We start from the raw sequence: 10,972 nt of genomic DNA, 5'->3' as shown, positions 1-10,972 counted from the left end.
GTTTAGACTTCTCCCCAGTAAGGGCACATAAGTGACCAAATAGCTGACATCTATAAGGCAAAGAAAAATTAGACAGAAAAGTACCCAGGTAGCTGAGGAATGTTACTGCTAATAAAAGAAAGAGAATAAGCTGAATTACTCATACTATATAGGATAGATGGATTTTAAAAAATTGAAATAAGTCTAATATTCATTATCAAAGAGGGACATGGAATATTATTAACACGAAGTGACTATAATAATTTTTAAAAGGTCAAGTAAAACTACTAGGTAGGAAAAATAGAACAGTTTAATTAGGGAACTCAACTGAAGAGATAAGTAACAGAATAGATACAGATAAATTGGAATTAGTGAATGAAAGATTAGGTCGAGGAACAATCTCATGAGGCATCAGGAAGATATAAAGCAAAGAAAAATGTTTCGGAAAAGGTAAAAGTAGTGAAAGCCAGAGGTAGAAATTTTAACATCTGTATCACAGGAGTCACGGAAGGAAAGAAAACAGGTTAACGGAGGGAGATGTGATTGGCCCCCAGTGAATGACATCTCGCACAGTGGAGAGTCAGGCCCCTCTCGTGCTGATGCTGAGCTTGATCACGTGCCTTACGTCGACCAATGAGGCATCAATAAGCATGAAGCTAGCAGAGGCGTGTTAAGTACATGTGCTTTTGGCGGTGGGGGGCGGGTGATGCGCATGTGATCACGTGACTTATTTTGACTAACGTAACATCAGTAAATCTGAAGCAAGCAGAGGCTTAGTAAGCGCTGGTGCACACTCTGAGAGCGCGCGAGCAAGCCTGTGTCTAGCCTCCCCGGGGACGAAAGACCTCATGGAGAGAGAGGCCTGGTCAGTCCTCTCGGCTTCTGTCCTTGGTACTGCTTGTCTTTTTACGGGCTTTACTCTCTCTGACAGAGAGCGGGAAGAAGGGACACCCCAGTACCACCTTTGCTATTCATTCATTCACTCCCCCCCACAGCAGGCTTCTCGACTCATCTAATATTCACACTCACCCTCTGCTGACCTGGGATTCTACTTTCCTGTCTCTCAATGATGTTGGGACAGGCAAGGTTCCATCCAGGGCACTTCTCTTTTTAAAGCTTCAAGAAATCTTTCTTCACTCTGACTCCCTCTCTGAACTGGACACATGCCACCACAAGCCACCATTTGGAGCCTGAGTAGACCCCTCGCAGGCTCGGTGGGGTCTGTTCAGCTTCAGCACTTTTGAGGGCGAAGACTCGTTAGGAATCTCTAAATTCTCTGGCCCTTAGAACTGTCATACGTTCTGTCTCCCTTGGGGGGAGTCAGGAAGAAGAAAAATCACACCACCGCGGCCACTGTCCTGCCTCTCTTCCCCTCCTAGTTCTACTTTTGTTTTTTTTTTTAAATTTCATCAACAGGGCAATTTTCTGACACACTAATTAGACTGATAAGATCCGTTCTCACTCAGATACTTTCAAGAGCTTTCTTTTCGCCACCGGAAATCCCTGAGGCCCTCCTCTATCGAAAACCCCTCTGCAGCTTTGTTTCTCCCTTCACACACAGCTTTCTCTGTCCTGGAGAACCGATGAGGCTCCTTCCTGCCTCCGCCTCTGCTCAGAACGTTTCCACAGCCCCGATGCCCCCAGCCTTCCCCTCCAGCTCCAGATCTTCACCAACCCCAGGGGCCAGTACAGTCTCGCCTTCTCCAGGCCTTTCCCTCATCACTGTAAACAGCTCCATTTATCGAGCACTTATGTCTAAATGCCAAGCACTGCAAAATACTCTACCTATAGCATCCTAGATCGGTCCTGGTGAGAATCCTATCAGATACTACAGTTACACTGTAAGAAAAGTGAAACTTGAGACTGAATATAACTTGGAGAAGGTGACACGGGCAGTGGCAGAATTGGGATTTTCAACCTACATTCATTGCATCTTCGCAGACTACGCTCTCGATCATTTTGCTGCACAGGTCTCAGAGACCGTTAATTTTTTTGTGAATATACTTCTAGACACTTCTTTCATTCTCTTTTTAGATATACAAATACATGTGCGCGCGCGCTCTCTCTCTCCCTCTCTCTCTCTCTCTCTGTCTCTTTCTGTCTCTGTCTCTCTCACACACACACAAAGGTTTTGCATAAATTTTCTATATAATTTGCTTAAGTCACTCCCTCGATTCTTAAAATTAACAGCTACAGAACCAGGAGCAGTCCTGTCTAGTTCTGCCTTCCAGTTAGATTTTAAATTCCTTGGTGGCCTCTGGCTTCCGGATCTCTCCCTTCACTACAGTTAACTCAGCACTGAGCACTTAGCAGGTGCTTTATAAATGCTTCTTGATGGGCTGAAATACAAAGGATTTAACTGGAAAAGGCCAATCTGCAGCTATAGTTACCAAGAGATTGTCACAAAGGCCCAGGGGGCCAGGAGAAATGTCTGCTTCCTCTCTCTGGTCCCACACTTCCAGGTGACTTTAGGCAGAAACTTAGGTGGGGAGATTAAGGAATGAAGCTCCTGTCTCTGAAGCTGTGAAGGGGGGCGGGGCGTGTATGTCATGCCTGTCATGGTCATCGGCCCACCCCCCGCCCCGAGGAGGGAGGTTCGGAGGAGAAGGAGGTAACATCTATCCACTGCTCAGTTTCCTGCAGAAGCTGGGCCACACATGGACCAAGGATAATTGCCGAGAGGTGGAGGGGGCAGGCACAGGAGAGCCGGTCCTTGCGCTCACCCAGCAGGATGCGAAAAATTCAGCTGGGTTCTTTTTATAGTCTCAATCATCCCTGGTAATGAAGATTCTGCAATTAGAACTCAGCTGGCGGTTGTGTTGGGGACGTGTGAGGCAGAACAGAATCCTGGGTCTGCGGGAGGGCAGCCTGTTCGTCAGGAAGTCTTGAAAGTGCCGCTGGGAACAAGGGGTGTGATGTAAGGACGAGAGCTATTTTTACAGACCATTTTCTAGTCATTATCGCTCCTTAAATAAGTTCCACTTGGGCATCACAGCTTTAGCATTTTATTTCGACTACCTTCCGCTCTCAATTATCTATACAAATAGAGGGGAGTATTAATGCAGGTAACAGAAACAGCCACATTACATTTCTGCAAGCCACCACTAATTTGGAATTTATGATCATTTTACCTAGCTTGATTGGAATTTACTTGTGTACATCTATGAAGAGCGCATTTGAAAAATATTCGAAGTGGATGATTAGCCTACTTAGGAGAACATACTGTTTTCAAATTCATAAGCATAATGATAAGTAAAGTTTTACTGAGCACTTACTATGTGCTAGGCACTGTGCCAAACCCTTTATATGAATTATCCGTAATCCTCTTAGTCACCTTATTAGATAGGCACTATTATCATAGCCACCATTTTAGAGCTAAGGAAACGGGTCTCTAGTCCAAGCTCACACCATCAGTGAGTGACGGGTCCTGGCTCCAAAACCAGCCCAAATTGACTTGGCCTCCCTTATTCTAAAATGTGAGGCAGTAAGCTGGTTACACGCCAGGCTCTTCTGATGACAAAACAGCTCTGGTCGCCTCTGCACGGCATCGCTGTTAGCAATCCGAGCTCTCATCGCTGCTTTTGCAAAATCTTCCCAAGGAAGGATGAGGGGGCAGCGTCAGTTTCTTGCTAAAGCACGAAGTCTCCTTCTCATGCCTCACTTGGGTACATACCTCCTGGTTCCTTCTCTATTGAATTTAAAACTCTCACTGAAACTCCTACACTATGACAACCATTCCATCTCTCTAAATTGTATTATAAAAACAGAAAACACATCTGCTCAAATTGACATTTCTATCCTGACACACTTATTTGGTGAGCCACACGCGGCAGTTTGCTGTTGGACTCACATCTATACAGACTAGGCTGATTCTGCCTGTCCCCTCTTCAAGAATAATCTCTGGGGCCACTTGTAGTATATAGACTGCCAGGTGCGGGGCACTGAAGGACCCGCAAAAATAAAAATGAATAAGGAGAAAAACTTACTGCTTCTCAATGCTCCAGTCGTGGAAAACAATGATCCATCTAATACTTCTTGGAGAAAGGGTAACATGGACAGGCCCATTCGTGAATATCTGAACTTCATCCTGTCACGTGAGGAGCAGTGCTGCTCTGTGGATATATGTGACTCTGATAAAATGTGCCAATATTCTAGATCAGGCACAACCATCACAAAAGATGAGCAAACACAGACACACACACACACACACACGGCTTCTGCACAGAATATTTCGCAAAATCCTATTCTCCTGGTGCTCTAATCCTGAGAGTCGACAGTCACGATGCGAAATTCCATTTATGTTTGTGGTTACGACAAAGCGGCGAGCCTTTCTAAATGGTACGGTGTGCCAAATCCTAGGAATTCACAAACTGGTGATGCTTTCTTCTGAAGATTAGACCAGAGAAAGTGGGTTGCAACTGACTTAAAGATTCAAGTGGTTATTCTAAAATGAGATTTTTGGATGCTTTATAAAATCAAATTCGCTAATACTGCACACACACAAAATAATTTCACTAAAGACAAACAACTGTGAAGAAAGGCTAGTTTGGCCTCAGGCTGAATACTTAGTTTTGCAGAAAGACGGCTGTGGTATAATAGAAAAGCAGGTATGGTTTTAAATATTGTGAACTCAGCTCCTCTAAGCAGATTATCCAGAACACACCTTTAATCTCGGATTGATTTAACCTCCGGTGGATTTACTGTACCTTCCTTCCGTCCTGCTACATTCTGTAGAGGTGACATGGAGAATACAACTTATTTTAATTCAAGCAAATCTATTGTGGAAAAAAATCTATATTAGAAAGGATCATTGATTATGTTCTAAGGACAACTATCCAAAGCCCTCACTTTGCGATCATCTGCTCTTTTGAATAATAATGTGCCAATGTTCACTGCCATTTGTGTGGATAATCGAGAGCTGACTGTCCATAAATTGTGCATGAGAAATATTGGCACGTAGACATGCAGAAGTCAGGGCGACATGAATAAGTGAGCCCGACTTCACTTCTGGCAAGTCAAGCAGGTGGCCCGAGTTCAGGTCTGGGCTGGGCGTGGCGGTGGACAGGTCCGGAGTCTGAGTCCGAGACTAGGGGTGGGGGCCGAGAAGGGTGGTCTGAAGAGGTAAGGTGAGCGGGGCAGGCGAGGGGCAAGAACCAAATCAAACAGCTGGACATAAAGGGCCGCTGCTGCGAAAGGACAATGAAGAGCTGCTCAGAGCTGCCACCGGCCCGCGTGGCGGCGTTCAGGAGCTGGGACAAGGATGTGCTCTGTGTGGTCACGACCTGGCGCCAGAGTCCAGAGCTAGGCAAGCACCGCTGAGGCTGGACCTCAGCCCCCACTCATCCCCTGGGCTGGGTGCTGTGTTCAGGTCACCACCTGCGCAGTCAGAAAAGGTCACCCTGGGGTCAAGGGGAAGAGCCTGGAGAGATCCTCAAGGGACGGACTGGGAAATTTTGGGAAAATGTTATAAAAATAAAATGAAGAGCGATACATACTCAGCATGAAAAAATATATATGGGAAGAAGTAAAACTTAAAATCTCCGTCTTCACAAAAGTATCCACTTTTGACACTTTTTTGAACACCTTAGGAAAGATTTGTATGAATGTACTAGCATATATAGATACACACATATGCATTCACATAATTTGAATGTATATAATGTATTCCTATTACACATACTTTGTGCACCTTTCTTTCTCCACTTAATGTATCTTGAAGTAATCTCGGACCAGTGCGTGCTGGCCAGCGCCTTTCTTTTTACTGGCCGCATGATGTCTCACTGCACAGATGTTCTCGAGTTTATATCATTCATCTCTCGTTATCGGATATTTAGATTTTTTCTGATGTCTTACTATTTCGGTACTTCAGTACATATCCTTTATTGGTTTATTGGTTGGACGAGGAGAATTAAATGGAATCATCTCGCTATGTCTAGTCCAGGATGCTGTGACCTAAAAGCCACCGTGAGAAAGCTGGCCTCACAAATCTCCTGCCTTCTACAGACTTGACTAACGGCAGACGCGAAGGGGGCTTTGGGACAGAATAACATGGCGGCGCACTGGAGACGAAGCTCTCGTTTCTCGTGGGTCTGATGCACACCGGGGCTCCCTTTCTAGAGACCCATAGGGTGACGCGCAAACTCGCCCTGCGACGCCCACCCTCACGCCAGCCACGAGAGGGAGAAGGCCCTCCTCTACCTTACCCACTGGCTGGATGCGGACAGGGACAGCCACCAGAACGGCACTCTGACGGATACTGGCCTGGAGGGGCATCAGCGGGTCCAGATCCTCTTGGCCAACTGATTTCCACGAGATGGGTCTTTGGAGAATCCCTCTGACTCTGTGGTTACGATCCATGTCAAAACTTCTGTGCTCTACTTATACTTTCTGTGAAGGATGGAAATATGAATAATGCTGGATTGTGCCTGGCTCTGCTGCCAGTTTTCCTAGACCGAGAAATTGAGGAAGAAATTACATTAACAAACTCCCTTCCCCCTGAAGCTTCAATCAAATGATAGGAAAGCAATCTGTGTAGTAATTGCAACGGTCTCCCCTGTGTCCGGCAGAGAAGAGGACAGTCACACCTGTAATGACACGTGGGCCCATCGGCTTCTGAATCACAGGGAGGTTCATTCAGGCTGCACCATCGCAATCAGAGGTGGCACGATATACCGGTCACTGGGAGACCTCACGTTGTTCTTGCTAGCAGAGGGCAACAGGAAATAAGCTGGTGTCTGGACAGTGCTTGAGTTGACAGGGACCTTAACCAAGGGCTGCTTGGTAAGTACTGTGAAGGCCCCATTGACCAGTCTTAATTATGAATGGAAGCCTTGGTTTCTCCAATGTCTAAACAGGAGATATAATGGCCAGCGTCCTTGCCCTAAATCCTCAAATCAAAAGATCACAAGACTAATGGATGCTAACGGTGTTACCGGATCATACTTTAGGGGAGTCAGAGGTGTTCTGGGGAAAACACTTATTCACAACCTTTTAAGAGTGTCCTCCCACAGAGCCCACTGGTACCTCCGTCAGCCATCTCGGTCTGATGCTCAGAGGATTCATTCATTCTCATGACCTAGCGTAGCATTTCTCACGTTCTTACTGGTAAGGCCAATGAAATTAAATGCGCTCTTTCCTTTCTGCAATGAAATAATATTTACCTCCTAAAGAGGAAATAAATCATCACCATCCTCGGGGCTCTGATGGAACCGTATCCTGGAGTCTATGACCTGCCAGCAGTCACAGGATTCCGCGGTCCCCAAGTCACTCTCCTGGAGCCCACCTGCCTCTCCACTGCTGGGTTACCTCTGGTTCTGTCCGAGGCCAGCACATCAATGAGATCCTGGCCACTGGACCTGCGCATTGTCCAGCGGGGCTGCTCAAACGAGAAGTCGGTTTTATTCCTTTTCTGTTCACCCCCAGCACGTGCTGCAGCCCCAGCAATATTTCCAAGAACGACCTCCTTCCTGGTGCCTCAACTCTTATCTCTGTTGAGCTTGGGGTTCCGCTTGGTCCTTGTGCCGGTCCTTGTGCCGGGCCTTGTCACCTCAAGGGGGTGGGGGGTCATGTGTGAGGGGAGCCGGCAAGCAAGCACTGAGTGACAGGCGTCAGATGACCGCCAACGATTCCACATGAACTAAGCCATCTTCCCTATGAGACGCTGCTGCTGGATGGCGTGGCCTTCAATGCTGAATTTCACCCTGTCGCCCTGCATTGTTTGTTGTATTTTGGCGTGTGTGTATGATCAAGTCAGTACAACCCAATTCTCACCTCCTTTTCAAAACCAAGGAGTTAGCAGGGCCACACTCTCTCTTGAGGCTCTAGGGAAGAATCTGGCCCTTACCTCCCCCAGCTTCTGGTAGCTGCTGGCATTCCGTGGCTTGTGGCTGCATCATTCCAGTTTTCAAGGCCAGCATCCTCAAGTCTGTCTGTGCTATGTCTTCACATTGCCTTCTTCTTTGTGTGTGTCTAATCTTCCTCATCCTCCTTGTATAAGGATGAACACGTATAAGGACACACGTGATTGCATTTAGGGCCCAGCCGATAATCCAGGATAATCTCTTCCTCTCAAGATCCTTAATTTAACCATATCTGCAAAGACCCCTTTTCCAAGTAAGGCAGTATTACAGGTCCCAGGGTTTAGGATCTGACATCTTTGGGGGACATTATTCAGCCCACTACATATGCTTCTTCTATCTATTTCCCATGTTGCTGTGTATGCATGATAAGTGTCTTATAAACGCTCTTTTAATTGACTCAAACCTTTATGGAAATGAAGCCCCCAATTCCAAAAGATAAGCCCATGTGGACCTACTGGACAGGACCTCACAGCAGATTTTCCACTTCAGGATAAAGACAACCAACACGTGTTGCATGTAAGACACTGTCCCCGGCTTTTCCCGTATTCTGACTCACTGAATTCTCACTTTAGTTTGTGCCACCTGGTGGTGTGAACCCCAAAAGAATGAATGGAGAAAGATTGAGGTAACCAAGTAGAAGAGGAAGTAGGAAGGTGGTTTGGGGTTATTTTTCTCTTGCTCAGAATGTGGAGCATGAAATCAAAGCCAGGACTGGAACAATGATACACATTCCTCCTGCACGCCCACCCATTGAATCCTACTCACATAAAGGATAAGTCTCATGGACACAGCACCTCTGAGCACGATGGTCATGGGCATTCAGAGCACGCCTGGAAGAGGGCCCTCACAGGCAGCTTTCCTCTCGCTGACCAGTCAAGAATTCCAATTCTCCCGTGAGTCTGGGACAGACTGCTGAAGGAGTAGCCGTGTAGCGGATACGTTTATAAGTCAACAGAATATACCTTAGTCTCTCCCAAGAGAGAAAAACGGGATTTGGCTTTAGAAGATAACGACAAAAATCCAAGAGGAATCTAACGTTTGGGGCTAGAGGAGGAAAATGTTTAGATTGAGAAAAGGATTGGGAATAACAAGATTGTAGAGTTACTAGACACCCAGGGACAGGAAAAGTCATCAGACAGAGGGAGAGAGGAGAGAGATCTGTTCCCGGAGGACAAAGGATAACTGTGCCCACAGGACTGGCATCCAGACCGCAAGGGGTGGAGCTTGGGCAGCCAAGTGCAGGGAACTGTTGTGTGTTCTTCAGTTTCAAGCAGAATTACCTTCACGATAAAGACTCTCTCAACTTCCGTGGATGCTTCCTCCACTTCCTGATCTGGCGTGAAGCCCAACCCTCCCTGACTACACTTCGGCTCCGATAGCCTGCGGAACAGAGGCTGAGAATGTCTCTTAGTCCCATGAACCAAAGAGCAAGAAGATGGGAGGGGAGTGCTGTCCCAGGTTCCCACGCTGCTTCCAGCCCAGTACTACTCTGCACTCATGCCACGTGGCTACGTTCTTCTCTACGCTTCGTTGTCACTACCTGCCCCATAATCTTGACGACTACCTCAGATCCACTGGGTACTTTGACACCTCGCTTAATTTCTCTCTTTTGCAGACTCTGCCATCTTCCTAGACGCCTCTGCTGCTGGTACTGGGGATGGCAGGAAGGGCAGTGTGGTTCAGGGAGAGTCCATGGACTAAACGTCATGGGGAAGATGTGGGGAGCGTGTTCATGATCGGGACGTTCTCTTCCTAGCCAGAACCAAGCCGACCCACAAACCCCCACCCCCTCCCCCCGAGTGCGAGAGCTGTGGGGAAGAGAGGGAGCATCGCGAGAGTGTGGAAGGCGATGGCCCAGGGCGCAAATGACTCAGGCTCCTGCTGGTACATCTGTCACAGCTGGGGAGCCAGTCAGCTGCTGGGGGAGCAGTGAAGAAGGGGCACGATGCTAGGAGGAGGGGTGTCCCAGCAGCAGAGGCTCCGATGGCTGCTCTCTCCATCCATCACTTGAGCTTCTGCTTCACCAACTATAACTTTGTGGAGCTACATATCCCCTCCGAGGTGGGGATTCTGGGAGACTTTTAGCCTTGATGATTCTTAACCTATGGATTTAATGTGTGCTATGTATTTTCTCTATAATAACCCCGCCTACAAGTTATACCAATAGAATATGTAGTGTGATTGCGTAAGACACCACTTGCCCCACTTAGCAGCGTCATCAGTGCTCGCTCTAGGATGGTGATTCTCCTTAAAATGCTGACTTTCAGCCTTCTCTTAGAGAGCGTGACTTTGGACTTAGACAATGCTACTCCTTATCCTGCTGTGTTCATTTCTATCTCTATCCAGTATGTCTACAGTATATCTACATTATGTCTACAGTATATTCACTTGGGTGTGTGTGTATGTGGGTAACATAACAAACGTATAGAAAGGTTTTCTAAACAAAAGTGTGATTTAACAGTTAGTATATAGAATTCACTTCCCTACTTTTCTTCATAGTTTCAGTCTTAAAAATCCTTTAATTTTGCCTTTTTAAAAAGTTTCATGTAACTTACATCACGTAGTATGCGCCCCGTTCTGCTTGGCTCTTTTCACACGCTGTCTTTAAGATCCATCTTCTGTGTGTCATACAGCTGTTCTTTCCCCCCGTTTCTTACAGTCCAGCATTTCACAGTCTGTTAATTTGTTATTTACTCCATGCCCGATAGACGTTCTGGTTTGCAGCTATTATTCGATACCACTACGAACATTCTTAGATACGTTTCCTGGTGCACCTAAGTGTATGTTTGATGGACACTACACCTTGAAGGGGAATCACTAGGTGATAAATGACACGCTTCCTGTATTTTACTCTATGCTGTCAATCTGCTTTCCATAGTAACTGTGCCAGTTTATACTTCCGCCCGCAGCATATCTGGGTCCTTGATGTCCAGTGCCCTGTCACTGCTTGGTGTCGGCTCCAAGCACTAGTGGTGAGTGCTTACCCACGTGGCTCTGTGTGCATTTTCTTACCAACTCATGAGCGAGCGCCTTTTTGTGCTTATTGTCTATTTGGGTTCCTCTTTTTTGGGGTGCCTGTCCAACTTTTCTGTCCATGGTTTTTAACCGTGTGAGTGTGTGTGTGTGTGTGTGTG

General features: G+C 46.7%; 1 protein-coding gene and 1 long non-coding RNA gene across 2 annotated transcripts in view; both read right to left on the bottom strand.

Moving 5' to 3' along the window:
• The window catches only part of LOC107196249, a 49,698-nt gene extending 42,739 nt beyond the window's left edge, over positions 1-6,959 (bottom strand). The window contains exons 1-2 of the long non-coding RNA XR_003048675.1: positions 6,564-6,959; positions 6,183-6,366 (exon numbers count right to left, since the gene is read on the bottom strand). This is a non-coding gene — a long non-coding RNA (uncharacterized LOC107196249). The remainder of the gene's footprint in view (positions 1-6,182; positions 6,367-6,563) is intronic.
• Positions 1-10,972, bottom strand: part of MAN1A2 (mannosidase alpha class 1A member 2) — a 273,987-nt gene that overhangs the window by 159,582 nt on the left and 103,433 nt on the right. The window lies entirely within an intron of this gene.

This window comes from Pteropus alecto, unplaced genomic scaffold, assembly GCF_000325575.1.
Source record: "Pteropus alecto unplaced genomic scaffold, ASM32557v1 scaffold106, whole genome shotgun sequence".
Lineage (NCBI taxonomy): Eukaryota > Metazoa > Chordata > Mammalia > Chiroptera > Pteropodidae > Pteropus > Pteropus alecto.
The sequence above is the reverse complement of the archived record's forward strand: the minus strand, read 5'-3'. Positions and strand labels throughout refer to the sequence as shown.